This window comes from Callospermophilus lateralis, chromosome 11, assembly GCF_048772815.1.
Source record: "Callospermophilus lateralis isolate mCalLat2 chromosome 11, mCalLat2.hap1, whole genome shotgun sequence".
Taxonomy (NCBI): Eukaryota; Metazoa; Chordata; class Mammalia; order Rodentia; family Sciuridae; genus Callospermophilus; species Callospermophilus lateralis.
This window is the reverse complement of record NC_135315.1, coordinates 71,329,458-71,356,216: the sequence shown is the minus strand read 5'-3', so window position 1 is coordinate 71,356,216 and position 26,759 is coordinate 71,329,458. Positions and strand designations below refer to the sequence as shown.

The 26,759-nt window shown below is 33.3% G+C and overlaps 1 pseudogene; it reads left to right on the top strand.

Moving 5' to 3' along the window:
• Window positions 1–5,311: 5,311 nt before the first annotated feature.
• On the top strand, window positions 5,312–26,329 carry LOC143410594 (roundabout homolog 2-like; annotated as a pseudogene).
• Window positions 26,330–26,759: the final 430 nt, after the last annotated feature.

The following is a 26,759-nucleotide window of genomic DNA, read 5'->3' as shown; positions in this document are numbered from 1 at the left end:
GGTTTTGAATCAAGAGTTATTTGAAAGAAAGTGTATTTAAGAAAGGTTGTACTTAGAGTTAGTATAGGAAGAAAAAGATTATGGGTTTTATGCTCCTTTAAATAATAAAAACAGCTATTCAAGAAAAACATGTTATGATTTTTTAAATATTATACCTTATGGGAAGTTGTAGCCTAAATTTCTGACTCAATTATTTGATGCTAGATATGAAAAATTCTCAGTTAACCAGATTATAATTTGAAGTAAAACAAATTAAACTAGCAGTTCAGTGTTTAATAGGTCCAACTATGACATTGAAATGAAAGTAAAGTAAACCTATCTTCCAGTCTGAGACTTTAACCTTAAGAAAATTGTGTACCCTTTATAAAGTTCAGTTTACTGGCCTTTATATCATAATGGTAATCATTAAGACATAAGGTTTTCAAATTTTAAATGAAATAATGCCTGTAGATTGTTTAACATAGTCCATATCACTTAATAAGTACTCAATTAATGTTAATTATTGTCATTGTATTGCACAGTTTGTGACTGAGCAAGTCTTTGACTCAAGCAAATGATCAAAGAGATTGCATTTTAAATGTTTGCAGAATATATTAGCATTTAATAAGTAAATTATATTAAATAGCAAAAACTGTTTTCTACTCCAGTTTGTCAAGAAGTTCAAAATGTTTATTACTATTGAATCAAAAGTTTATTCATTCAGGCATGAAATTACACCCAAAGAAAGGGAGCAGCTGAGTGTGCCTGTAACCACCCTGTATCACATATTAATGTACCTAACTGCTGCATGACTATCTCCATGTTAATGCCTGCCATACAAAGTCATATTTTCCTGTAGAAACATCTTGAACATGATGCGATTAACCTTTAAGGTCCCCCTCCAATCATCTCAAAGCCCACCCCATGCATGGCCTATGCTTCCTACTCATGTTCAGCCATCTGATTTCCATATCACCCACTCACTCTCACCAGCAAGCATTAGCATAACAGAGTTGTTGCATGACTTTGATTGAAGCCAGCTTGGGCTGAATTCAGTATCAAAGCATAATTTCACAGATATCAAATCTAATTTGCTGTGCATTGTATTTAAATTCTCAAAACACAGTTTCAAGTGAACTGGACTAGACCTCTAATCTTGATTGACCTTTTTATAGATCAGGTCTACTTCTCTGGAAATCACACAACATACTTTTCTCATAGAGATATTGTTTTTTAATGTGTAAGTGTTGATTAAATACTGAACTGCATCACTCTGCTCCATCTCATTTCTTCTTATAGCTAAAGCAATAAGGTATAATCACTTGACATAGCAGGCAAGTAGGTTATTGCAGCATAGTTACAGGAAATTTGTCTAATGTTTTCAGGTTTTAGAGAGGACATAAATATGTATTTCATAGTCATCTGTCTTAACAAACATCAGAGAATTACCATTTTTATAACTAGCATATTCTTTTGGAGTTTATAACTTGATATCCTTAATTCGCATTGGGTTTAAATTGTGTTTTGAATTGTCATCTTGAGGACCTAATTGTGTTTTTTTCATATTTAATGAGAACCATTGTATAAAATCCCTTTTATGTATATCCCACTTCCCACTATCATCCTGTGTTGATAAAAGGCCATCCCTGTCTACTCTCTCCTTTTGGTGCCATCAGCCAAGTACTGTCTTTTCAAACCATTCTCACTGCCACCTGGCAGAGATGCGGAAACTGTGGAGTGTCATCAGAAGAATAATTGATGCTGTTTTTCATTTTAAAACCTCAAAAGTAAATTCCTTGAGCTGATATGCCTTCACAGAAGATTGCAATATAGATCTTGGGCAGAGAAAGAGAATCTACAAAAGTAAAAGTGATCATTGCAATTTTATTTGTTGGCCTGACTTTGGGTGACAAAAGGACATACATTTTCAGAGACTCAAAAGCTTTTTAGATTGTTTTGCTAAATGATTCAACATTTTTAGTTTTCTTTAAAAAAAAATTTACACCTGACAATTCTGGTTCTATTGAGACCCACGAGGCTATTGACATAAAATTTGTCTAATGTTTTCAGGTTTTAGAGAGGACATAATTATGTATTTCATAGTCATCTGTCTTAACAAACATCAGAGAATTGCCATTTTTATAACTAGCATATTCTTTTGGAGTTTATAACTCGATATCCTTAATTCACATTGGGTTTAAATTGTGTTTTGAATTGTCATCTTGAGGACCTAATTGTGTTATTTTACATTAGAAATAGAGCATATTTATAATAACTTAGAATTAAAGTATAATATAAATAGATATCACAGGAAAAAGAGAGTTTTTAGGATTGATGGCTTTTGGTTAGTGGTCTTTAAAAAATATAAAACTGGAAAAAAGTTCAAGAAATTATGATTTCCTGGTCTTTCAAAATGATATCATGAGTGGTAAATATTATGTTGTGATACTGTAGCACTTCATTTTTGTGTAGGAGTTCTGATGAAATGTTTTCTTTAGGTGCTACTCATAGCAATTCTCATTGGATTTTCTGTCTCAACTTGCCAAGGTGTTCCAGCCTTTGTCTCTGTCTTTCTAATCATCATCTCCAATCACCATCTACATTGCTTCCAGAGCATTCTTTTTTAAAACCATGTATCTTATATCTATTTTGCAAAATCATCTTTGAAAAGATCTTAATAGCTTTTAGGACACAATTTTCAACTCCTTTGTATAAATTATCTGGTCTTATCAATATCAGCTCTGTACACCAGGTTTCTTCTACTTTCTAAACTCTTTATCTTCCTGTACCAAATCCAGTTCCACAGGTCTTTGCCTTATGTTTGGTGCCTTTGTTCTGTGACCTTAATTCTCTTCAACTAGTGATCTATTACCTGTGCTTAAAAACACAGCTCATTTTCTATTATTGCATTTTCTATTATTGTACAAATTGTGTAATGGTGTGTTTGTTTCCTGAGAAATCTCTGCCATAGGACAAGTAGGACGAGAGCATCTCCTAACACCTCTTTTTTTCCCCCTCTCTTTTTCTTTTATTTTGGGTTTCCTGGAGATGGAACCCAGAGCCTGTGAATGCTAGACAAGAGATCTAACAGTGAGCTACACCCCCACTCAAGTGCCATGTTATATTTGGCTTCCCATGCCCTGAAACAAGCAGAATGTCTTAGAATTTGTATTCAGTCAGTACATTTTGAATGAATGAATGGATGAACTCTAGCTTCTCAGGAAAGTGTATGCATAGATATGGTCAATTCTGAATCATTTTGGGCAGGGGGCTGTATTTTAGCAGCTGTGATAAAACTATAGGATGAGGATTTCAAAAATGTTTTACAAAAACACTCATCTAAAACACATTTTCAAACATTTAAGTATCAAATTCAAGGAAGTCTATAGCTATATCTAAATTACAGATAGTGATTTTACTGACATAGGTAGATGACAGAAAATAAAATGCTTAAAACTCTGTTTTCATTTATGTTTTATTTGATGATTTAAATCTGTTATTGCTTTTTAAAATATATATATATATATATATATATATTTATATACAGATAGATAGATAGATTGTGTAAGTACCAGGTTCTCAGGTCTTACTAACTAGTTATATAGGCCAATTTAAATTTTTTCTCACCCAAAGCTGTGCAAATGAACTAATAAGCTGAACAGGCAACTTTTATTAAAGAGTGTCAAATAACTGATTTTGACTGAATTGGGTTTTTAATTTTTGAAGATGACATATAAGCTAAATTCCTCAATACTTCTGAAAAAGCTAATGTCCACATTGGCATTATTACTTTTCTTTCTAGGATTTCATACAACTATACACTGATTCTTAAATATTTCATAACATTTTTTTTTCTAGAAAAATCCCATATTATAGATGATGAAGATCAACCTTTAATCTTCTGTGGCATAAATAATCCAGTGGTTTCACATTTCTGCTGAAAAATGAATACTGCTGTGCTTTAAAAGTTTTTCCTAAAGTAATTTTGTAACATTGATTTAAACTATCATTTCTATTAGCAAACATGGAACAAAAATCAATGTATCTGCTGATTCAGGAGAAGTGTGTAGAAATAACAAGTAGATTGTGAGAGGCCTGTAATCTTCTGAGCATGCCAGGCAACATAAACCACACTGTGTCCAAATAAAGCCATAAATCCGGATTCTCTGTACTGTTAGAATGAGTCTTCTGTTACCTTTAATTATAGAAAAGAATTTCATTTAGTAGATTTATCCCTTCTGTCCTTGGGGTATGTGTTGGATATCTTGAATTAGGAGCCAGGAAAATAGAACACCTAAAAAAAGTAAGTCAATACAAATCTCACTGAATTCTTTTTGAGAAAAATACCTCTGCTTTCACAGTGATAGCATTTTTGTTAGGATGAATGATTGGTTTTAGGTTTGGGGCACCATGTATTTATTCTGTTCTTAGATTTGCAGTTATGCACTTGAAAAACGTAAAAGAAATTCAGGTGAACTCTTTTATTGGATGTTGCTGATTGTCAGAGTTCTTTAGAGCTCACCTTTTAGCTGATGTATACCAGATTCTAAAACTTAGACTAGAATTGAAAGTGTTTCCTTGGTCTTAGTTTTCTAGCATAAGCAACTAGTTAAAATAGAAACAGATGATCAGAAAAGTCATGGGATACACATGGTGTTTACAACTGATTTGGGTTTGGTGCTGAAGAAGATGTCCTTGGGAACATTTCTAGCTATACATTCTCTTGCTTTTTACTCCTTTGTCTCTCTTTATCATTAAGTTCCAATCTAAATTTTTCTGTCTTAGCATTTTTACCCCATCCCTGCCCTCTTTCTTTCTTTCTTTTTGTATTATATCTAGATAGATAGATATCTTCTGATATAGATATAGATATAGATAGATTAAACCCTGGGGTGCTCTAATTTGATACGTTTATTTATATTGTTTGTTATTTCAAATATGTAACTTCCATCCCTTAAATAATTCAATGTCTTTAATCTTCAAATCTTGAATTCCAGAATATAAGAATTTTAATAATATGGATCATATTTTATGCCTTCTGACATCCCATTGCCTCATTCAATATCTTACAAATATTGTAATAAAATAAGTGTGTACTAGGAGATGGATTTTAAAGGAGGAGATAATTGTGTAAAGGAGTGACTCCTTTCCATGTTTTTCTATTAAAAAATATAACCAAATCATTTTTATAAAAAATGTTAGAATCATAAGGGATCAATTTTCCCATACAAGTAGGTGGGACACAGGGATATAATATAATGGACAATATTTAAAATAGATCTGCTAATAAGTTTTCTCACATTATTTCCCCAATCCCTCAGTGTTTTAAGAAATGCATACAAGTAAGTAAAAAATTGCTCTCTGGCACTGAGCAATGCACCCAGAGCCAGATTTTCTCTTTGATATCTTTTTCTTTGACAATGGTTGATATTTACACATTTTCTTTCCTTTTAAATTATAGCTCCTCCACAGTTTGTGGTTAGGCCAAGAGATCAGATTGTTGCTCAAGGTCGAACGGCAACATTTCCCTGTGAAACTAAAGAAAATCCCCAGCCAGCTGTGTTTTGGCAGAAAGAAGACAGCCAGGTGAGTGTGAGGCTTGACTGCTTTTCTGAAGTCTCTGAAATTTGCTGACTTTGGTACTCCCTGAAGCTTGCCTTGCCTCCATTGCTATCAGATGCTGAACTTATTTTATTGCTAAAAGAAAGACAAGTGATTCTAAAATAAGTGAAAGACAGATGTTCTAGCACTTTTTATTTGCTATTGGTAATCTTTGAAAATCCTGCATTTTGCAAAAAACAGAGTGTAGCAAACTTATTTTAAAAATCCAACCAAACCTCTGTAAATATTTAAATCTCTGCAGGTTAAGGTGATTTTGCTTTCTTGCACAGGATTAGTCTGTGTAAGTGAGTTGGTACATACAAAGAGCTGAGAATAGTTCCTCGCTCATGGAAGATGATAAAAAAATATTTCTAGCATTTATTGGCATAGATCCAATATCCCTCCACTCCTAGATAGAAAATATAAATGACTTTTAAAAATTATTAATTTAAGCCTGTTTCCACTTAAGAGTTGAAGAAATCTTTTCTTTCATTTTCCCTTCTGGATTTCTTCACAGTAGGGTAAAACAGAAATAATATATAACACAAAGAGCCAATACCTACCTTATCTTTTCTTTGCTCTTTCTGGACATGATGGCCTCTCAATGTCTCTCCCAAAGCCAACTGGATACATTACTTTTATAATTTAGCACTTGGTCCAAATTCAGAGAGTGTTTAGCCTATACCTTCTGAGGCAATGAATGGAACTTTCAGCTAAAATTAGATCAGAGGTTGTGATCTTTGCATAAAAATTTGTGCATTCCTGAGAGATCCTGAATTATTTTGTGCTAGATTCTCTAAAATCATCCAGACAAGAAATGTAGTTCTTGTGGTACTCTTCCCCAGCACATTCTGATACTAGTCCAGGTTCTGAAAAAATTTCTCAGGGATTAATTGAAAATATTATTATAAGTCATAGGAAATCTGAAAACTTGGCCAGCAATAGGGAATGGTTTTAGCTACATTAAGAGAACCTATTTATAAGAACTCATATATGTCTGTCCTTCTGGAGAGCCTCTAGGAAGTCCTGCTCAGCCATGCTTTCTAATTTGTAGGGGTTCCTCTGCATTCCTGAACCACCTCCAAACTAGCAGTTTTAAACTCTGAATGGACACCTGGTCATTCTTACTTTCTCAACACTCCTTGTTACTTCCCCTCTGAGTCAGGGATGTAAAGGCAATGAAGAAAAGAGAGTCATGCCCACTGCCTTATCCCATTACCAGAATTATCAGACTTCAACTCCCAATTTTTTTAATCATTTAACAGCTATAAAATGTATTTCTCTTCATAGATTTCCTTGACTATTCTTTTCAGTTTATTTCACATGAATTTATCCCAAACATTCCAGTAAGTATGAAAAAAAAGATATGATAGTTAAACACACACATGCATACACACTCACAACCTTTAAAGGAGAGGCCTTAAAGCCATTTTCCTCCTTTTTTGTTGCACAGTATTTGTAAGTGTTTTTCAACTTTACTGAAGCTAGTTTTTATACTAATCTGAAATTTTGGGTTATACATCTTACCTCCCATGAGTTATGAAGATTTCATAAATAAGTGTAAATGTAAAAGGAATTTACGTGTTATGAAGATAACACAAATTGCTATTTTGTCACTGATAGCAAACATAATGATGAGAAGCAATTTGATTATTGCAAATTCACACTTTAAGTCATGTTTTGAGTGAAATCTCATAATGTTTCCTGATATATATATATATATATATATATATATATATATATGATTTATTTTTGTAAGATTATTTCATGTGTACATAATATCCCTCAAAATAGCTCCAAGTTAGATAAAAAAATGTTTTTTTCCCTGTAGTCTAATTCACATATGGTATCAAACATTGTTTTTAATGGTTATGAAAATAGTTATCAAAAGCATTGAAGTATTCCTTTTCCTATTTGACAAAGTAGCATGTAAATCCATATATACTATAGCTAAGGATGCCACAAAATTTCTACTTAGCTTCTTTGGCTTGTTTATTATCATAGGTCTAGTTACCTTCTTCTTACCAATCTGCTTCCATCAGGGATCTAGAGATTGGGAGGAGGGAGGGAGGTACAGAGGGAGAGAGAGTAAAGAGAAGTGCTTGAGCAAACTGTAAATTTTCAAATCATGAATTAGGATATTAGGAAAAATAAATTGGTCTTACAGTTTGTAGTATCCAATTTCTATGGTGATCTATGACTATCCATCAGTAGAAAGAGTGAAGTGCTTGGACTTAATGGTCCATATTCCCCAATATGTGCTGATAATGCCAATTAGTACTAATAGGATTCTCAGACACTTCAAGGCAAGCAGAGCTCTGTAGAGTGCCTTGGTTTTGCTTATAATCCATTTTCTTTTGGCCATGTCATACAAGTAGGGAATAAAGATGATGGGTTAACCTCAATCAAATGCCATTTTCCATGTAAATGGATCATTTAGAAGGTGGACTTATATTACATCCTAGAGGAATAGATCCCAGAGAGAATTAGCCCATCTGATGGATTGGTGCTATGTAAATTAGTATTCTAATGGCTAATTGTAAGAAAGTGCACATTTTGAGTTATTGTATCATTTTCAAGTGCCTTTAAATTTAGACCCTTCTCTTTTGGATGGTTTATTTCTGTAATATATTTGGATTCCAGGTGAGATTTAACTTGTTCTCAAATTATGTTTCATATGCATGAAAATATCTAGACTTAGATAGTAATACAAATTTTAGGAGAGGGAAACAGTTTTTTTGAAATCATATCCCTGTCAGGCTAGCAAACATCTCTTCTTTTAGGAGTTTAATAACATGATAATGTTTATGTAAAGTGGGCTTACAGTGTCACACTTGAATCTAATAAAGTGGACATCCATCATGTTGCAATAAAGAGAAGAGCTTCTAATTAAAGTAGGACATCATTTGCAGGATTAAAGTCATTTAGCGTAATTGAAAAGTGTTAATACCCTATTTTATCCTCTTCCATTGGTAGTACTTCAAGGGTAAAAACATTTTAAGGTGAAAATGTGTCTTGTGCCTTTAATTGAATGTTATTACCTCCTGATTGCAACTTATTGAAACTGTTTAATTACAAACCTGGAAAATTAATTACTATATTGAGAAACAGATCCCTGAGGGTTATAATGTTCTTTTTTGTAAGTAAATAGAACATAAAAATTGGTATGTTCTTATTTATAATCCAACTTGGAAACATACCTCAATATGATTTATTATATCCAAATGTTTTTCTTAATTGAACAACAGTAAAGTGACATAGGTCATCTAAATTGATGTTACTGCACTCATATAAAAACTTTCAACATTTATGATTAGGCTATATGAGATATATCATAGGCTTTTTTGTGATATATAGTAAAGTGTTTTTCAAAAATAATACTTCAAAATTGTTTGGTTGAACATTCTAACTTCCATAATTATTCTACATCCTTTAATTTTCAGCCATTGATTTTATCATGCTTAGATTAGGATTTGTCCATAGCTCTTTGGGAAGTTGTCATGATTTGCAGTGCATTATAGCAATACACTCAGCTTTGTCTGTCAGTCAAAGACAAACACATTTTGAAAAATGTTAGAATTTAATTTGTTGTCCTAAAATATTCAAAATTATCAGTGACAATTGCAATTATATTTTACATTCTTTGTTTCTTGTAAGTTTAGAAAAAACCTACACATTTATTGTTACTCTCTCGATTCTTACCTTGTGTAGGAGTTAAATCATATGAGCATTATGCTGACCATTTTATAGATGAGGAAAACTTGTTTTAGAGAGAGTAAATGGCTGAGATCAAGAAACCTTAATGTTACGCTGATTTTATCATTACATGCTGTATATATGTGTTGAATACTGTAGCCCATTAAAATGTACAAGCATTATATGCCAATCAAAACTTAAAAATTAAAGACAGATCCAGCTCTTTAAAAATGCAGGTGATCATTCCTTTAACTGAAGTATATTGAGGTCATAGAGCATACACCATGATTGGAAACTTTCCCAGTTAGTTTTCCCACTACCCGACCTATAATTATTTTGAAACTTTTTTGTTTAAATCTATACATCATTTTACCAATCATATTTTTCATAACTATAATATTTGTTGTTAATGCAATTTTCCTTGTAAATGGTAAAAAAAATATTGATAACATTGTGTTTGCTTCTACAGAACCTACTTTTCCCAAACCAACCCCAGCAGCCCAACAGTAGATGTTCAGTGTCACCAACTGGAGACCTCACCATTACCACCATTCAGCACTCAGATGCGGGTTAGTACATCTGCCAGGCCTTGACTATGGCAGGAAGCATTTTAGCAAAAGCTCAACTGGAGGTTACTGATGGTGTGATATTGTTTTTAGATTTGTCTCATAAAAAATATGATTTTTTATTTCAAGATACACATTAAATGTGGGGTTTTTCTACTTGTTAAATGGTTTAGATCAATGTTTATCCTCTAAATTTAAATCTAGGTAAAGTAACACATTTTAACAGTTTTTAATTTACCTGCCAGTATTTCCTTTAATGCCATTTATTTTCCCAAAGGCAGCCCATTTTAATCTTAAAAACATTGATTTGGAGGAAATTTTAATTTTAAATTTAAAGTAATTTTAAAGAAATGACATCAAAATTATTGTGTTTACAAGTATAATCTGAATACTTTTAGTTAGTCTTATGTTGACATGACTGCTTCTCAAAGATTTTAATAATTTTATATTTTATTGCAGAATAAGAGATATCATCTTTAATATTATCAGTGAAACAGAGAATTAGTTTTTTAGTTAGCTAATCACATTATGACATTCCTCTGCCTTTAATTATACATTCACTAAGCTAAATTAATTAAGTACTTTTGGAAGCACTGATGAATGCTAAAATTATTATTTTTTACTTGCACGTATATACTTTGAATCTTAACAGAGACACTTACATTCAGAGTGAAAGTTGAAAAGGTTCTGATCTTTCCCCAAGGTTCATCACAATTGACAGTTAGGAAGTTGTAGCTAATTTTTGAGCCTCTGAGCATGAATTTATTCCCTATTCTTCCATGCCTTAAATTAAAACTTTCTATTGCTGTCTTATATTGGTGAGCTTTTTGTGTTTGTTTTCCCTTCTCATGCTGGTTACTGAGATATAAGACTTTTCATCTGTGGTTTCTCTAATTCTCTGCTGGTTTAAATTTCAATGTGATTTCATGGAATTTGAATTTACGTGTAGATTAAAAGGTCATTTAAAATTAATAGAAAGATAGTATTTTTTAATATCTGTCCATGGTATGGCCTGATTCAGCACCATGTCAGTAATGGGAATAAATAAGACAGACAAACACTGGCTGTGAAGATATTGAGTCATTAATGTCTGCACCTGCTGATGCTCTGGAGATTTGTGGACTGGAGCTGAAAGAAGAAGTCAGGTTCAAGGGTAACAGTGATGAGAAATCCTTCTTTAAATAGGCAGTGCTTCCTTAAAGCCTCTTTGATGGTTTCTACCTCTTTGTTTATTTAAAAAGAGTGAAAGATAATTATGAATATTTTAAAAGTACTCATATATTCTATCAGTAAATGTTTATAGGTATTTATACTTGGAAAACAAGATATTTGGATCTAAACCTAAGATTTACTCTAAATTGCTATATTTCAAATATAATGCTTAAAATATCTACTATAATCTAGCTACTTGAAGCATTTTACTTGAGAGAGACCGAGCTTAAATGAATAATTTGCTATGAAAAAGCAGACCATATATGTAGAAAACAAAATGAGTGAATTAGAAGTGGTAGTGGTTTCAACTGATAGGGTTCATGAGACAGGTAGATATTGAGAATTATTTTTGATACAATGAATTGAAAACTTATGTTAGTTGATGATATCTCACAGCTAGAATATCTATTCTAGGTCAAAATTAAAAAGGTCATGATGGAGTTTAAATTTTCAGTTGACTGAGATGGCTCTGAACATTTCATTACAACTGTTTTGAACATTAATTCCTACATTGATTTTTACTTAAGCAATCAAAAAGTCAAAGTTATTATGAATAACTATCTCTAAATATGAAATTGTGTCCTTAGCTGATGACTTCAGCTTCTAGTCATACTTTAGGTTTTTCAGAATAGTTAGTAATTTAATCATATGTAAGTCATCATTTTCATTTTAGGTGTACTCTTTTATAAGATCTAGGGCAATTTTGAGTCAATTGAAGTTGTAAATTGAAAAATATATATCATATTCAGAGAAACAAGTGCTTATTCCATCTGTACCAATGTTTTTGTTATATCTTTGACATTAAACTCAATTACTGAGCATATATTTAATTTAAACATTCATATAGTATTCACATACTATTGCTAATAGTGATGAAATATGTCATGTCGAGTTACATTGTACAGATTATGGATTGAGGTAAGATGTTTCCAAATACTTAAGTTTCAAAATAGACCTCTAAAAGATCTTCTCATGGTTATTCACTTTTTTCCTTTGCCCTTGTTTCAGAAAGTTAAAAAAACTTGTAAAGAAAATTCTATGGGTGGAATGAATAGAATCTAAAAGGACTAGGAGCTGAAATGCATTTCTGTCTTATGCTGACTATAAATGTCAAACCATAATCTTACATGAATGGTTTATTAAGGATTTATAATGCATAGTTAGAGAAGACCATGGAGTTGTTCACAGATCACTGGAAACCCTAAATGTTCATTTAAACTTTGACCTTAATGTCATGGAAACCTTGTGGTCATCTTTCACCCATAACATCCTTGAAAGTGAGAATTCCTCTGGTCAGGAGATTTTCAATTCACTTATTCATCGAAGTCGTTCAAAAGACAATGAACCACTCATTTAGGCATTAAAAAAAAAAGGCAGAGGGGAATAATTAGATGACCTTTGGCTACATCTAATGATTTCAGAGATATGACAATAAAAGCAGGTTATAAGAAATTACTGGAATTCTTACAAAGAACTTAATTTGAAGCAAAGATGTAACATTTAAAATTTGATAAATAAGTTAGACTCTGAAGACCTATTTTTCTCCCCATATTAAAAAAATCCATTGATCTAGTTTTGGCTCATAAACGATTTATGTAAAACCATTAGCTTAAATTTGTATTTGCCAAATTATTGCCAGATGTCTCAGAATTATTGTAATATTGGGCTCCCACATTCTCTTAAGCTTCTTCATCTGTTTCTAAAATGAAGAAAGTGATCAAAAAATCAGTGAAATAAGTAGTTCTAATTTTGATGTATGACCAAGTAATGGTTCTATGGTTTACTATAGTTTTTTTATTATCAATATAATAAATTCAGGTTCATTGGGGTCTACAGTGTCTTGACTTGTGGGGACCTATTATCCTAAGTTCTAATTTAAATTAAAATTGATTGGTTGTGTCATGGGTGGTTCGTAGAGGCCTGGTAATTTTAATGATTTTTTCCCCAAATCTGTGAACACTAGTATAAATATGATGCATACAGATGGAGACAGAGTCATGAAAATTGGTGTTTACAAACATGGATAGACAAAGGAATTGAGAACCTCAAGCAAAATTACTTTTCTAATTATTTACCTGGTAATAAAAAATAACTTTTTAGAGAAAAGAAACCATTTTTTTTCATCACAGTTGCTAAACAATAATTTAAATCCACTATTCTTTTTTATTTTCTGGGAGGATTTTTAAATATATATCTTATGTATTGGATGTTATATGTACATATATGATATATATGATGGGTATTGAATAAATACACAAAGTAAGTTCTAAGTAATATGTTTGGCTTTGGGGTTTTCTCCTTACTTCTGATATCAGTACTTTAAGACTATTGAATGCATAGGAGTTAAAATATACTAAATATGTCTTTATTCATCAGTTCTGACAGATAGACCTCCTCCCATCATCTTACAAGGCCCAGTAAACCAAACACTAGCAGTCGATGGTACAGCATTACTAAAATGTAAAGCCACTGGTGATCCTCTTCCAGTCATTAGCTGGTTAAAGGAGGGATTTACTTTTCTGGGTAGAGGTTCAAGAGCAAGGAACACTGCAAATTAAGAATTTACGGGTAAGCAATATTTGGTTTGCATTTGAGTCCTTGTCTTAACATAAGAACTGTTATAGGGAAATATTTTGTGGTGAACTTAAAATCTTACATCTTAGCATGCCTTCTGTGCATGTTATTTCTTACTGTACAAATTCTTAGTTGAAATTAGAGCAAGGGTCTTTTCCTTATGTCACTCATAAATTCAAAACATACCTAGAATCTTTTTACTCTTGTATCACATCTGCTATGTATGTAATTATTGAAACTATAAATCATAGTTTAATGATTTAAGGATAGTAGTATAATATATAAAATCCTTTGAAAAAGTGACAAATGCTTCTGATTTTACTATCACTGATGAAAGGTATATCATAGCAAGATGTAGATAAGTTGGCTTGGTCAAAAAATTGTGTAGAAAAAATAAAGGGATGAGACTGAATGCAAGAAAGGCAGGTTTGGCTAGTTAGAGGAAACCGATAGGTTTTAGGGGATGTTGCTGTGGATTTTTTCATTTAAACCCCAGGATGAGAACAAATTGTTGGTCATCTTTTAACTGAAATGTATGCAACAGAGAAAGACCATTCCTGGAAATTTAACAAGTTGGTACCTCTTCAGGAGCAACTCAAAATAATATGTGTGCTTCTGGATATTTTTTAACTATCTATTACAATGTAACAATATTGGCAGTAAAACAATTATTAATATCTCATAGCTAATGTGAGTTAGAAGCATGACTATGACTTAATAGGGCCACCTGTTTCAGAGGCATAATCAGAGGTGCCAGTTAGAGGAGATGAGGGCTCATATGAAGATTGACAGGATAGATTTGCTTCCAATCATCATGACTGCTGGTAGACTAGAGTTATTTGGGTCTACTGGATTAACAACCTCAGTTTACTTACCTTTAGTACATTGCTATGTGGACTTTCTCAATATGCCTGTCTCCTTCCTCTATGTCAACAAGGAAGATCATCTCCTACCAAAATAGGCATTGCAATCCTATGTACGAAAGTCACAAACAAGGTATCTTAAAACCTTGAAACCAATGGTTTTCAATATACTCAGGTGGAATATGGAAATTGTAAAATCCAGGTGAATATCACCATGAGCAATATCTGTTCTCTGCCAGTATATTCAACTCATTCAACCAAGAATAGTTACTCTACCCCTACTTACCCCATGTTGCAAGCATTACACTAAAGCTGGAGGATATATTCATACCACTGGGTTTGAAAGCCAGAATTAAGATACTGGGTATAATATAATGCATGAGGAAAAAATGGATTGAAAACAATTCAGTGGAAGAACAGTTAGTAGAAACTGGTATCTAGGTAGAAATTGGGAATGAAAGATAAAGAAAAAACAAACAAACAAACAAAACCATATTGCTCAATTTTCACATTCAGAAGCTAAGGAGGAAAGTAAAAAATGTTCTAATATAAATGTTTTCAAATGAAAAGGATTCTTCCTGTATGATGGGAAATGTTATCTACACATATATGTTTATCTGGTTATTTATCACTGTAACACACACACACACACACACACACACACACACGCCATATAAAAGAATGATCCTATTTTTGTAGCAAATACATGCTTAGATTTTTAGTTGTGTGTGTATGTGTGTATATATAAACACACACACACACACACAGACACACCACACACATATATGATTTTGAGACATAGGCATTAATTATTGCTCTTAAGTAACAAAACTACTGCCAAGTTCAGTTAAAGGAAAATAAATTAATACAGACTCTTTTTAATCTGTCTTTTCATTGATTGTAAAATAGTTATTAACTTTCTTTGAACAAAATGGAAGTTATTAAAAAATTAATGCCAGCTCTCCTTGGGTAAACACTTTAACCTCTCTCTCTGGGAGCAAGGCAACCTAGGGCAATGGAGGTTAATGCATTTTCGCTGTATTGTTGAATTAAAGGTTATTCTCAGAGTCAAGATTCCTAGGAGTGTTTGAAAGAAGCAATTAAAGGTGCGTGCTTGATGATGTCAAACTCGGAGCCCTGAAAGGCTTCTGAGTAGTCTCTAAGATGCCAGCTCCTAGGGGCTTATCTGTAGCCAACTGCACAAGGAGAAAAGTAGGATGGAGTGAGCTAGAATATACACCTCTTAAAGCAGTTGGTGAGATGAATGGATAAGGTTGGAAGAGAAGTGAAGCATTCTTGTCCAGAAAAGTTATTATTTAAAATTAAAACAATAGAAGAGAGTAAAGTGCTGATGATTATGGTGATAAAATAGTGAGATTTATCAATGATATTCAGGCATTTGATAAACACCAAAGTAAGCACATCATTCTTTTTCTGTAAAATGAGTCTCTTTCCAGGAGGATTCAAATGGGCTTTTCAGTGTTTCACTTGCATAATCAAGAAAGGTTTTCTATAGGTCATGTTCTTTTGTGTCCCACTATTTCATTTTCAGTATGTAAAGCAAGAGAAAAAAAATAACATGATGAATACAGTGTTCTCATAGTCCAGCTAATTGGTAACTGAATCTGTATCTTTTGAGAAGTAGAATATTCCAGTACTCATTAAAACCTACCTACCACAGCTAATGTCAGGTTGTATCTCCACACAATGACAAGGAGCTACAGTTAAAAAGCATCACCTACATACTCTTCTTTTAGCATTTTCACAGCATAACAAGTGCTACGTTTTAGTTCAACAGCTAGAATAAAATGCAAATTTTTTTACTCTTTCACAGTCCATATTCAAATGAACATCCCATTAAAATCCAACGCTGGCTTATTATATTTAGTTTATGAGTGATGCTTCATAAATGCAAAGAATTATAATGACTATAATGTGAACACAGCCACATTTGAAAGAATGGCTCATTCTACAATGGCTATTCCCATCATCCCTCTGTGTAATAGAAGACAATTGTACAGAGATAATATGGCAAAGAATGACGTGCAAGAGCAATTTGAAACTTAAGTTAAAATACATAATGACATTTAAAATCAATTAAAACAGTGAAATGGCAGTAACATCCATGCACTAATGATATACCTGAGAATCCATTCTGAAAGCTAGAATCATCAATATACTTACATTTTGAACCTGACAGATGCAATATTCTATGAACTCCCACATTTCACCACCAATTAAGTTCATGTTCATCACAGTTTTAATCTATGTCTTCTGCCTTGCTTTATTCTCTTTTTTCATGAGCCTCTCTTCCCAGTCTCACTTCTCCTGTACTCCTAAACCCAACCTAAGTGAGTGTTGTTTACCATGGAAGCCCACAAGTCTCAACCACAGTGAGGACTTTTGAATTGCATCTTTTATTGACCTTGGGGCTATTTTCAAATTATAATGAGAGAATCTTTTGGCTTTGATTTGTAAAAGAGACCTCTTTTTAAGTGTTCTTGGCTGTTCTTGAATGAGTAATGAAAACATTTTCAGTCCTCAATGAAATGTCAGTTTTTAAAAATGTTTGAATTTTGTTAGATTATTTTTATGATCCCTTTCAACACTAACTCCATAGTCAGTATTTGTTGATTTACGTATGACACAACTTTATTTTACTGGATTCTGCACTGCTACAATTTACATAGAAGTGAATACTGAACTCCTTAAAAGAAAAAAAAATTCTTCTTAAAAAAATATTTTTCTTCTTTTTTTTCATGTTTTTGAAAAGAAAGAAAGTATGGCCTCCTATTATCTCATTGCTAATTTATTCCAGAGTAAATAGTTTATTTAAAACAGAAAAAAAAAACAGAAAAGACAGCTTTTCATTTCTGATGGTGTGTAGCCTTATGATATTATGAATGAATTCTGTCCTGAGTTGTCTATATTTAACTCAGGCTCCATTATAAAATGAAATTAAGAGATTAGTATTATCAAAAAAGTAAAAAGACAAATAGAATTTATCCTATACATTTAATTGTAGAAATATAATTTTGAAAACTTTCAAATCAATGCTATGAATAACATTGTATGGATTTATTTTAATATTTCATATATATAAAATTAATGCATTATTTAGATGGGCAAATGGTAACTTTAAAAAAATCAAATATTGCCTGGTTGATATTGAGTAATTATTCTGCATATTGATTACAGTTGAATTCTCTCCTTCCATGAATGCTAGATTTCTGACACTAGCACTTACACTTGTGTGGCTACAAGTTCAAGTGGGGAGACTTCCTGGAGTGCAGTACTGGATGTGACAGGTGAGCTCTTTGTGAACCATCTTAGCAGCAGAAATCTTGAGCCTCATAATGATGGTTCCTTATTAAATAACAAGATAGTGGACGATCAAAGTTTTAATTGATTGAATGTAAATCTAAGTCTTTACATTCAGTACCACTTTTTAAGCCCTCTACCAGTTCACACTCAGCATTACATTTGTGAAATTTAGTACATTGGTTCTTGAAAACTTTGTTATTTTACATCCTCTTAAGTGCAGGAAATTCTAGTGATCATGTGTGAAAGTAGAGTTTGCATTTACTAATGTGTATGGAAAGCAGATATTCACTTACATAGATGCTACTGATTAATGAAGATGAATTGTTCACCATCTAAGCCAACTTCTTTAGTAGACTGTTTTCTTCTTGTAAGCATCAATGTCAACATGACTGATCAGGAACAAGGTTTATTCTGTCTGTCTTCTATAGAATCTGGAGCAACAATCAGTAAAAATTATGATTTAAATGACCTGCCAGGACCACCATCAAAACCACAGGTCACTGATGTTACTAAGAATAGTGTTACCTTGTCCTGGCAACAAGGTACCCCTGGTACTCTTCCAGCAAGTGCATATATCATTGAAGCTTTCAGGTATGGCATGATTTCTTTTTTCTTAGTTGTGTTTTTAATTTAGCTCTTAAGTACTAAAGCCTCACCTGAGCTATCTGGCTGTGTTAGGATAAGAATGGGTTCAATGGATGCATTTGAAGAATTTATCTTTTATATAAGTCTTTATTTAAGAACAGACTTTATGTTTTAATTTATAACTTAATTGTAGAATTAAATATGCATCATCTATGTCTATATCTATAGAAATGTAGTCATGACACAATCACTTAGCTCATTTATTTTTCCTGAAAAGTGTATGTATTTAAAATGAGAATTTGGGCATTAGAACTGGGAAGACAATACTTTAATTAGGGACAAACACATTTTTATGTTATGCAATATTTATTGAAGCATGAGACTTTGGAATATTTATGCCTAATAATTAGGATAGAACTTAATTCCAATGTTTTTATGCTATATATTTGAATAAATCTATTAAATATGTCTGCAAGAAAATGTAAATCTAAATCGAGAAACTGATTCCATGTGGTTTTAGTGCAGAAAGGAAAAGATGTTTTCATGTATTTTTTGAAATCCTATCAACTTACAGCTATGAATGATAAATTAGCAAATATTATTATAAAATTACTTTATGGGAATTTAATGACATACTGATGCAAATGGGAAAATATACTTAATTTATTTTCATGTTTAATTTCACATCATAACATCATACATTTTGAAGGCTAGCCTTTGTCCTTTGTCAATAATGGGACAAATGATCACTTTCATTTTGAGCTTTTACAGTCCATATTTAAGATAATAAAAGGTACATAGTTTTCAAATTTCAAAATACTATTTTCTACAGTTTGATAGTTTGATGCTTAAAGACATCTAAAATGAAACCTCCCTAATACCATTTTCTCTTCATTGTAAGCAAAAGTAGCATTTGACTATAGACAACGTATTTTAAAATGTCATCCATCTGGCTCTAAAAGGTCTGTCTACACACACACACACACACACACACACACACACACACACACACATTCAGAGATATTTCACCAGTCTGAGATGCCAAATCACAATTCTGTGTAATGTACAGTTTTTTAAAAAAATGTAACCAAGGGAAAATATTCATTACATGCTTCCTTTCTTCTTTTACAGATATGTAGTTTTAGAAGGCTCTATTATAATATTGCATGTGGAATTGATGCAAAAGAAAACACACCTTGTAACAGGAAAATATATTGGCATAATTTACTCTATAGTCCACTTATTCTTTCTGCAGGTTAATTCTTTTCAAGGTGTATATATATATATATATATATATATATATATATATATATATATATAGACCATGCTTATTGTATAAACTTGATATTGTGATCTTGGCCTCTGTTCCATTTACAGGTATTCATTTAGTGGGCTGCTGCGCATTAGCAAAGGGCTGTCACATCTCCTGGGCTGAGTTTAATTTTGTTGTGCATGGCACTTCCGTTAGGTGGGCTCGGCTTTGTTGTTGAATAAACTGAATTCATCCAAATGTTTCATTTATTGGGCTGAACACTTCAAGTGTTGTGTGTGTGTGTGTGTGTTTAATTTTCAGCCATTAACCTTTGTCATTACTTCCCAACTCCATTTCCAATAACTGTATGACTGTTCTTTAAGTGAAATTTCTGTTCACATTTCAGCTAATCAGTGAACAATAGCTGGCAGACAGTGGCAAACCATGTAAATACCACCCTTTATACTGTTAGAGGACCCAATACAATCTACTTGTTCATGGTCAGAGCGATCAACCCCCAGGTCTCAGAGACCCAAGCCCTATGTCAGACCCTGTGCACACTCAAGGTAATTTCAATAGCTGTAAACATGACTGGTTCTAGAGAGAAGCATCAGACTGACATTTGAGAACAAAGAGATTGCATGAGGAAAAGTACATGTATGTACACTGCTTTGTAAAATAATTTACTGGACTTTATCTAGTGAAGAAGAAAGAAGTCAGCAGTTCAACTTGCTAAAATGTTTCCTTTCTCTGGAGCTGTTAGGATCTTTGCAGTGAAAAATTAAATCGGATACATTTACATGTTAAAAGTAAATCCACTAAGCTAGGACTTTAGTATATTTACAAGAGGGAAAAAAAGATAAAATAAATAAAAATAAAATTTCTCCTTCTTTGGAAGAAATTATACACTAGCCAAAAAAAGTGATATTTTAATGGATAGATGCTCAGATAGGGGTATCCAAATTACTTCAGAAATTCTATTTTTATAGTACAGTGACTGTCCTGAGAAGGCAGCATATGGATCCTCTGAGATAGTTAGAAACACAGATTTTCAGGCTCCAAGTCAAAAACACTGGGGTCAGCCAGTGTGTATCTTAATATACCCTCCAGGGGATGCTGGTGCCAAAGTTTAATGACCACAGTTATGATGTATTTTATTCAATCCAATGTTTCAAAAAGTAATTTAGTACAGAAAACAGTAAATCAATTTTTCTTTCTGAGGCTTGTCATTCTTTTGACTAGTATAAAAACTCCTAGAATATCAAAATGTGATTTCAAAATGGAGATGTCCTCATCTCATCTTTAGTAACCTGACTATTCCAACTAAAAAGTCACTGGAATCTCAGATGGAATGCAGGATGCTAGATTATAGTTTCCTTTTCTACTAGTAGGTAAAGGGAATTAATACAATAGAAGTAGTGCCTTTATTATTTGCTGCAAACAGCTCCCCACAGAGTTATAAAAAAGGGTTAATTATTTCTTATTTGTAAAAGGCTTTGAACAAGATATAATTCAAAGTAGTATTTTGTGCTATGAAAAGCACTATACAGGCATAAAATATTATTATAATTACCATGTAGTTCAGTGATAGTAACTAGCATGCCATTATAACAGAGAAGGTGCCTTAAAGGAATCAAGTGAGATAAAGTCACCACGTGACTAACGTTGCTGACATGATGACAGTCAAGAGAGGAGGGAATGCCACTCTGCTACTGTTCTCTAAGCAGTAATGTGATTAATTTTCCTTGATGATAAAGGGCCTGTAGGTAAAAAACCTGTCTCAGGAAAAATAAAAAGCACAACAAAGAATCTGAAGACCTGAAACTAGTTATATTTTACCTTACCTAGATACAATTGCTTTATAGGTTGTCTGAATTTAATGAGTAAATTAAATTATTGGATGCAAAATGGAAAAGATGTATAATTTTAATTCAGGAAATCCTAGTACCTAGATCATTTACACCTGTGTGGATTGCAATAGTTTTTTTGTGTACAACTGCAGTGTGAGGTAAGGAGATAACAGAATGTGGATGACTTGCATGTGACTGAGTCTGGCAGATTGTCCAGATCATTCAATAACTATGCCAGTCACTAAATCTTGACTCATAAAATAACTCTCGGTGAAAAGGTCAAGAAAGATTAATGAAAAGTTGTTCTTGATCTGACCTGTTTCAGTTGAGAGACTATCCAGAGCAAAAGACTTATGTTCTTTTAACATATATTTAATAGGAAAACTCATGTTGTGGGTCTGAAAGTCAGGATCATTTTTGATACCTCACTTTCAGTAGCTTTGCATTTTGCAACCGCTAACTTTCAAAGAGCTCTTATTTTACAAAGATTTTAAATATCACAGAACACAGAAATTGTTTATTTCATTAAGGCTACTAAATGCTTACACCATCAACATCTCAATTGAGTGTATTTTTTAGGCAAAGATTAACATTGTTCATATAAAGGGACTCCCCCCTCCCCCAATTTCAATAAGAGTGTACTTTGCAGTTTTGTTAAGGATGAAACAAAGAAGGAAAATGAGGGGGAAAAAATCATCCAAGTATGGTTTCCAAGTATTCATGTGGCAATTTAAATTAGTGCACTCAATTTAAATTATAGCTAAGATATGCACTTTAAAGATATTTCTGCAAAAATATGGCGTGGTGGCCTGAGAAAACAGGAGAAAAAAAAAGATGAAGAAAATTAATCATTTTAAATTGGACCTTCTTCATTAAATAAAGTAGTTTGAGTTCAACTAAACTTTGAAGTGTACCAGTTAAAGAAATTCAGTGTTTGATATCAATTAAATGTCTATAAGGTACCATTTTGTCTTAATGGACACAGAATATATACCATTGTATAGGGCCGTAAATAGGTGGATGGTGAATAAGGAGACAACAATGTACAGGTACGCATGTCTTATTCAAAACATCACCATTCTTTCTTTTCCTCCTTTCTTAATCACCAAAAGCAGCTGCATTTCCTCTTTTCAGATATTGGAGTTCTGGCCAAAATTTATTATTTTGGAATATTTTGTCAGTATTCTAAATTTTTCAGTGACTGTGAATTTGAGGAGCTCTGTCCCCTCTCTCCCCTACTCTAGTTACCTTTAATGACATAGTTCATTGTCCCAGTCTCCCAAATTTTTCTTTCCATACTTCCCAGGCTTAAATAGTTCAAGGGGTAGAAAAACACAACCTGAAACAAGGGGTTCAACAAATTTCTAACCTTCCGTGTTGAGACATGTATTAATTGACCACTGGGGAAAATTCTTCAATGCTCTAAAATCTACATAAAGCCAATCCTTCTAGAAAAGTCTCCGAGTATGTACTTCATTCTTTCTAAAGGATCATTCTAGTGATCTTCCACAATATTGTGTCTGCGTTTGAATGGAGATGAGGGACTTTAAATGGTCTTTCATTAAATCATTGTAACGAAGATTAATATCCTTCAACTTATGTCCTACCTTGTGAAGTACACACACACACACAACACACACACACACACACACACACACACACACACATGCTTAAATGCTCTTTGTCATGAAAGGTTTCTAATTTTCCCCCTATAATTAGTTCTAGAAGGATAATTTGACTTGTATAAGGTGAATTGGAATTTTATTATGAATTTCTAAAAATCAGGAGTTTTTATTTCCTCTAACTGCAGATGTCAGTCCACCAGCACAAGGAATGGACCACAGACAAGTATAGAAGGAACTAGGAGACGTCCTTGTTCGCCTTCACACTCCAGTTGTACTGACTCCCACTACTGTTCAGGTCACATGGACAGTAAGTTGTTGAAAACTATATGAGGCTTTATGGACAGCTTTATATATAGTGAAAAAGCCTATATAAAATGTTTTGTAATACTTTAAGGAAACCAGAAATAATAGGAAAATGCAAATAACCAAACTCAAAACAAATAATTAAAATGCTCACCTTTTAAAATCCAAGTATAATCCATGAAAATATTGAATGAATAAGTGTGTAAGTGGAGAAGTAGAATAAAAATATATTATAATATAAACATGACCTTTTCTATCTTCTAAATTTTTAACAGTTTTATTAAGGTATAAGTAACACATCAAAGTGCACAACTAAATATTTTTAGTATATTTATAGAGGTTTGAAATTATCATCAAAATCTAATTTTAGAACACATTTTGAAATGAAACTTTGTGCCCACTATAGGCATTCTCTGAACTATATATCTTAGCCCTGTGCAACTAGGAATTTTCTCTCTATTATAGATATCTTGTTATGTGACAAAGGGATTTTGCAGATTTAATTAAGTTTTCTAATTAGTTGACTTCAATACAAGGAGCTTATTCAGGTGAGACTATCCTTTAAAAGCAGGGATTTTTCTCCAGCTGGTAGCAGAAGAAAAAGTCAAAGAGATAAAAAGCATGTGAAGGAATCCACGAGCCACTGCTGACCTTGAAGATAAAGGGGTTGTGTGAAGGCTGTAGAGAGATTTTAGCAGAGGTGGGTAACAACAGCCCAACAGCCAACAAGAAAACAAGGACTTCAATCCAGCAATCATAAGGAATTATGTTCTACCATAGTTAAGGGAATTTTGATGCATGTTCATCCTCAGTTTTCAGGTCTGAACTTAACCAGACCAATCCTTAATTTGGGCCTTATGATCCCTAAGCAGAGAACCTAGTTGAGTCTGGCTGGACATCAAAATTGTAGAGCTATGAAATAAGTAGGCATTGTATTGTCACAAAATGTGGTAATTTGTTAGTCAGAAACCAAAAATCTAATTTGGTACCTATAGGGCTTTTGTGGGTATCACACTCTTCCTTGAACTTTGCCTGTTTGTTCTGCTATCCTAAAATACCACAGACTGCAGACTGGGTCATTGATAAACAATAGAGTTTATTTCCCACCATTCCAGAGGCTGGGAGGTCCAAGATGGAGGAATCAGCACATCTGTTTGTCTGGACATGGCTTCATCCTCTAGAGGGAAGAACACCATCCCCATATTGTACAAGGTGAAAGGGAAAGTCTCTTTTATAAGGGTCTTGATCCCATTCACAAGGTCTCATTCCTGATGACATTACACTGGAAATTTGGAAGAGATATAGGCAAACCAATTTCTAATTCCCCCCACTCCTTTTCCAGTTTTTTTCAATGAACTTTCTCTAGTAAATTCATCTCATTTCAAACTCCTTATCTTGGGATTTCACTTTGGAGAATTAACTGAGTTAACAGAGGTGGTCCTAGAAAGTGGACAGTGGGAGAGAATCCTGAGGTGGGGTCATTTACCAGCCTGATGGTAACATAGATGCAATTACTGGTGGAAACTGTATTGTAACTTGTAATTCAATAGCGTCTTATATCTAACCTTCCTCTGAGGTGAATTGGGATGGGATTCGAGGGAATGGATTTATTTTCTTTTGCATTATCTCCAGCATTCAAGTAATATAGGGGAAGTAGTAACTTTTAGAATCATTGAGTGATTGATTGGGTTTTGTCAAATATCATTTATATACTAAATAAAGGAAAGGATAAACTCAAGTCTTGTAGACTCATGTTTGGCAGCTGGGGTACATGGCATCCTAACTTTCCAAAAATCTTGTGCAGCTCCACCCCTATGTCCTTGCTGTTTGGAGACCACTTGGCCTCCCTCTCTGTTGGCTTAATTCTGCTCAATTCCTACAGCTTTCCTCAAAAGACACCCCATATTACTGGCATCTCTTAATCTGGAGAGTATCCAGTGCTACTTGAGCTTCCTTTACACATCTCCAGGCAGCACCCTCTCAGCGGCTGCTTGCAGGGTCTCAGGAGCTACAAGACTTGTTTTCCCAGGTGAATTTTTCTCTTGCTTTGATCTTGTTTCTTTTTTCTATCCCCCTATTTATCCCCTGTGGAATACACATGTTTATTCTGTGCCTTCATATTTTGCATATATATAATTTGCTTCAGACTTTTAGAGGGACTCATGCTGAGAGTTTGCCTTGAATCTCAGTGGAGACTTTGAACTTGAATGTTTGGGCAATCCTTGAATTATTGAGACTTGGAAATGGACTAAATGTATTTTGCACTGTGGGGTGGACATGAGCTTTTGAGGGTACAGGCAAAATATTATGGTTTAGATATGAGGTATCATCTAAAAACTCACTCGTGAGACAATGCAAGAAAGTTTAGAGATGAAATGATTGGTTTATGAGAGCTACATCCTGATCATTGCTGATAGGGATTAACTGGATGGTAACTCTAAGCAGGTGGGATATAGCTGGAGGAGGTGGGGTCACTAGTGGTGTGCATTTGGGACTTATATTTGGTCCTTGTTGATCAGAGTTCTCTCTCCCTGATTCCTGGTAGCATGTGCCACATTCCTCTACCACATTGTTCCACCATGAAGTTCTGCCTCAACTAGGCCTTGGAGCAATGAACTTGGCTATCTATTTACTGAGCTTCTGAAATCATCCTCCTCTAATCCAGGGTAGCAGAAGTGTTGACCAAGTGTCAGAGAAGTCTAGAATAAATGGTGAAGGTGGGAGTTGGTGTACATTACTTAGGATACAGGACCAACTATGATGGAAGTCCTGCCATAGAGCACAATATAGTATAACTCACTAATACTTCCTTTTCATTTTTATTTTTCTAGGAATTTTATCAGACATCATCTTGAAGCAACAGTGTAATGGATTTAATGTGACAACTGAATGGATCTGACCATTGATATGGATAAATTGTAGCAGATCATGTTTCCCACACGTTTCTTATAATCATCCACAGATTTCCCCACTAACTCATATTCTACCAGTCCAAATCTGCATCTTTTAAACATAGAGCTGTCTTCAGGATGATGAGCATACCTTGTCTACACAAATGAGATGCAAAAAGCCTGAAAATGTATGTTCCTTCAGGAAAAGCCACTAAAAAATAATTAGTGACATAAAGGTACAAATTCTCAGCTCTCTCACAACGTGATGAACTGAACTCTTGTGAAATATAGACTGCGTAGATTATCCAGTTAGGATTGACCTAAGTTTACTATCTGTAGGACTTGACTACCATATTTATGCTTGATCTCCTTCTGGTTAAAGGACAACTTCCCTTGAATTCATGAATTCTTTTCTCTGCTACATCATTTAGAAGCAAT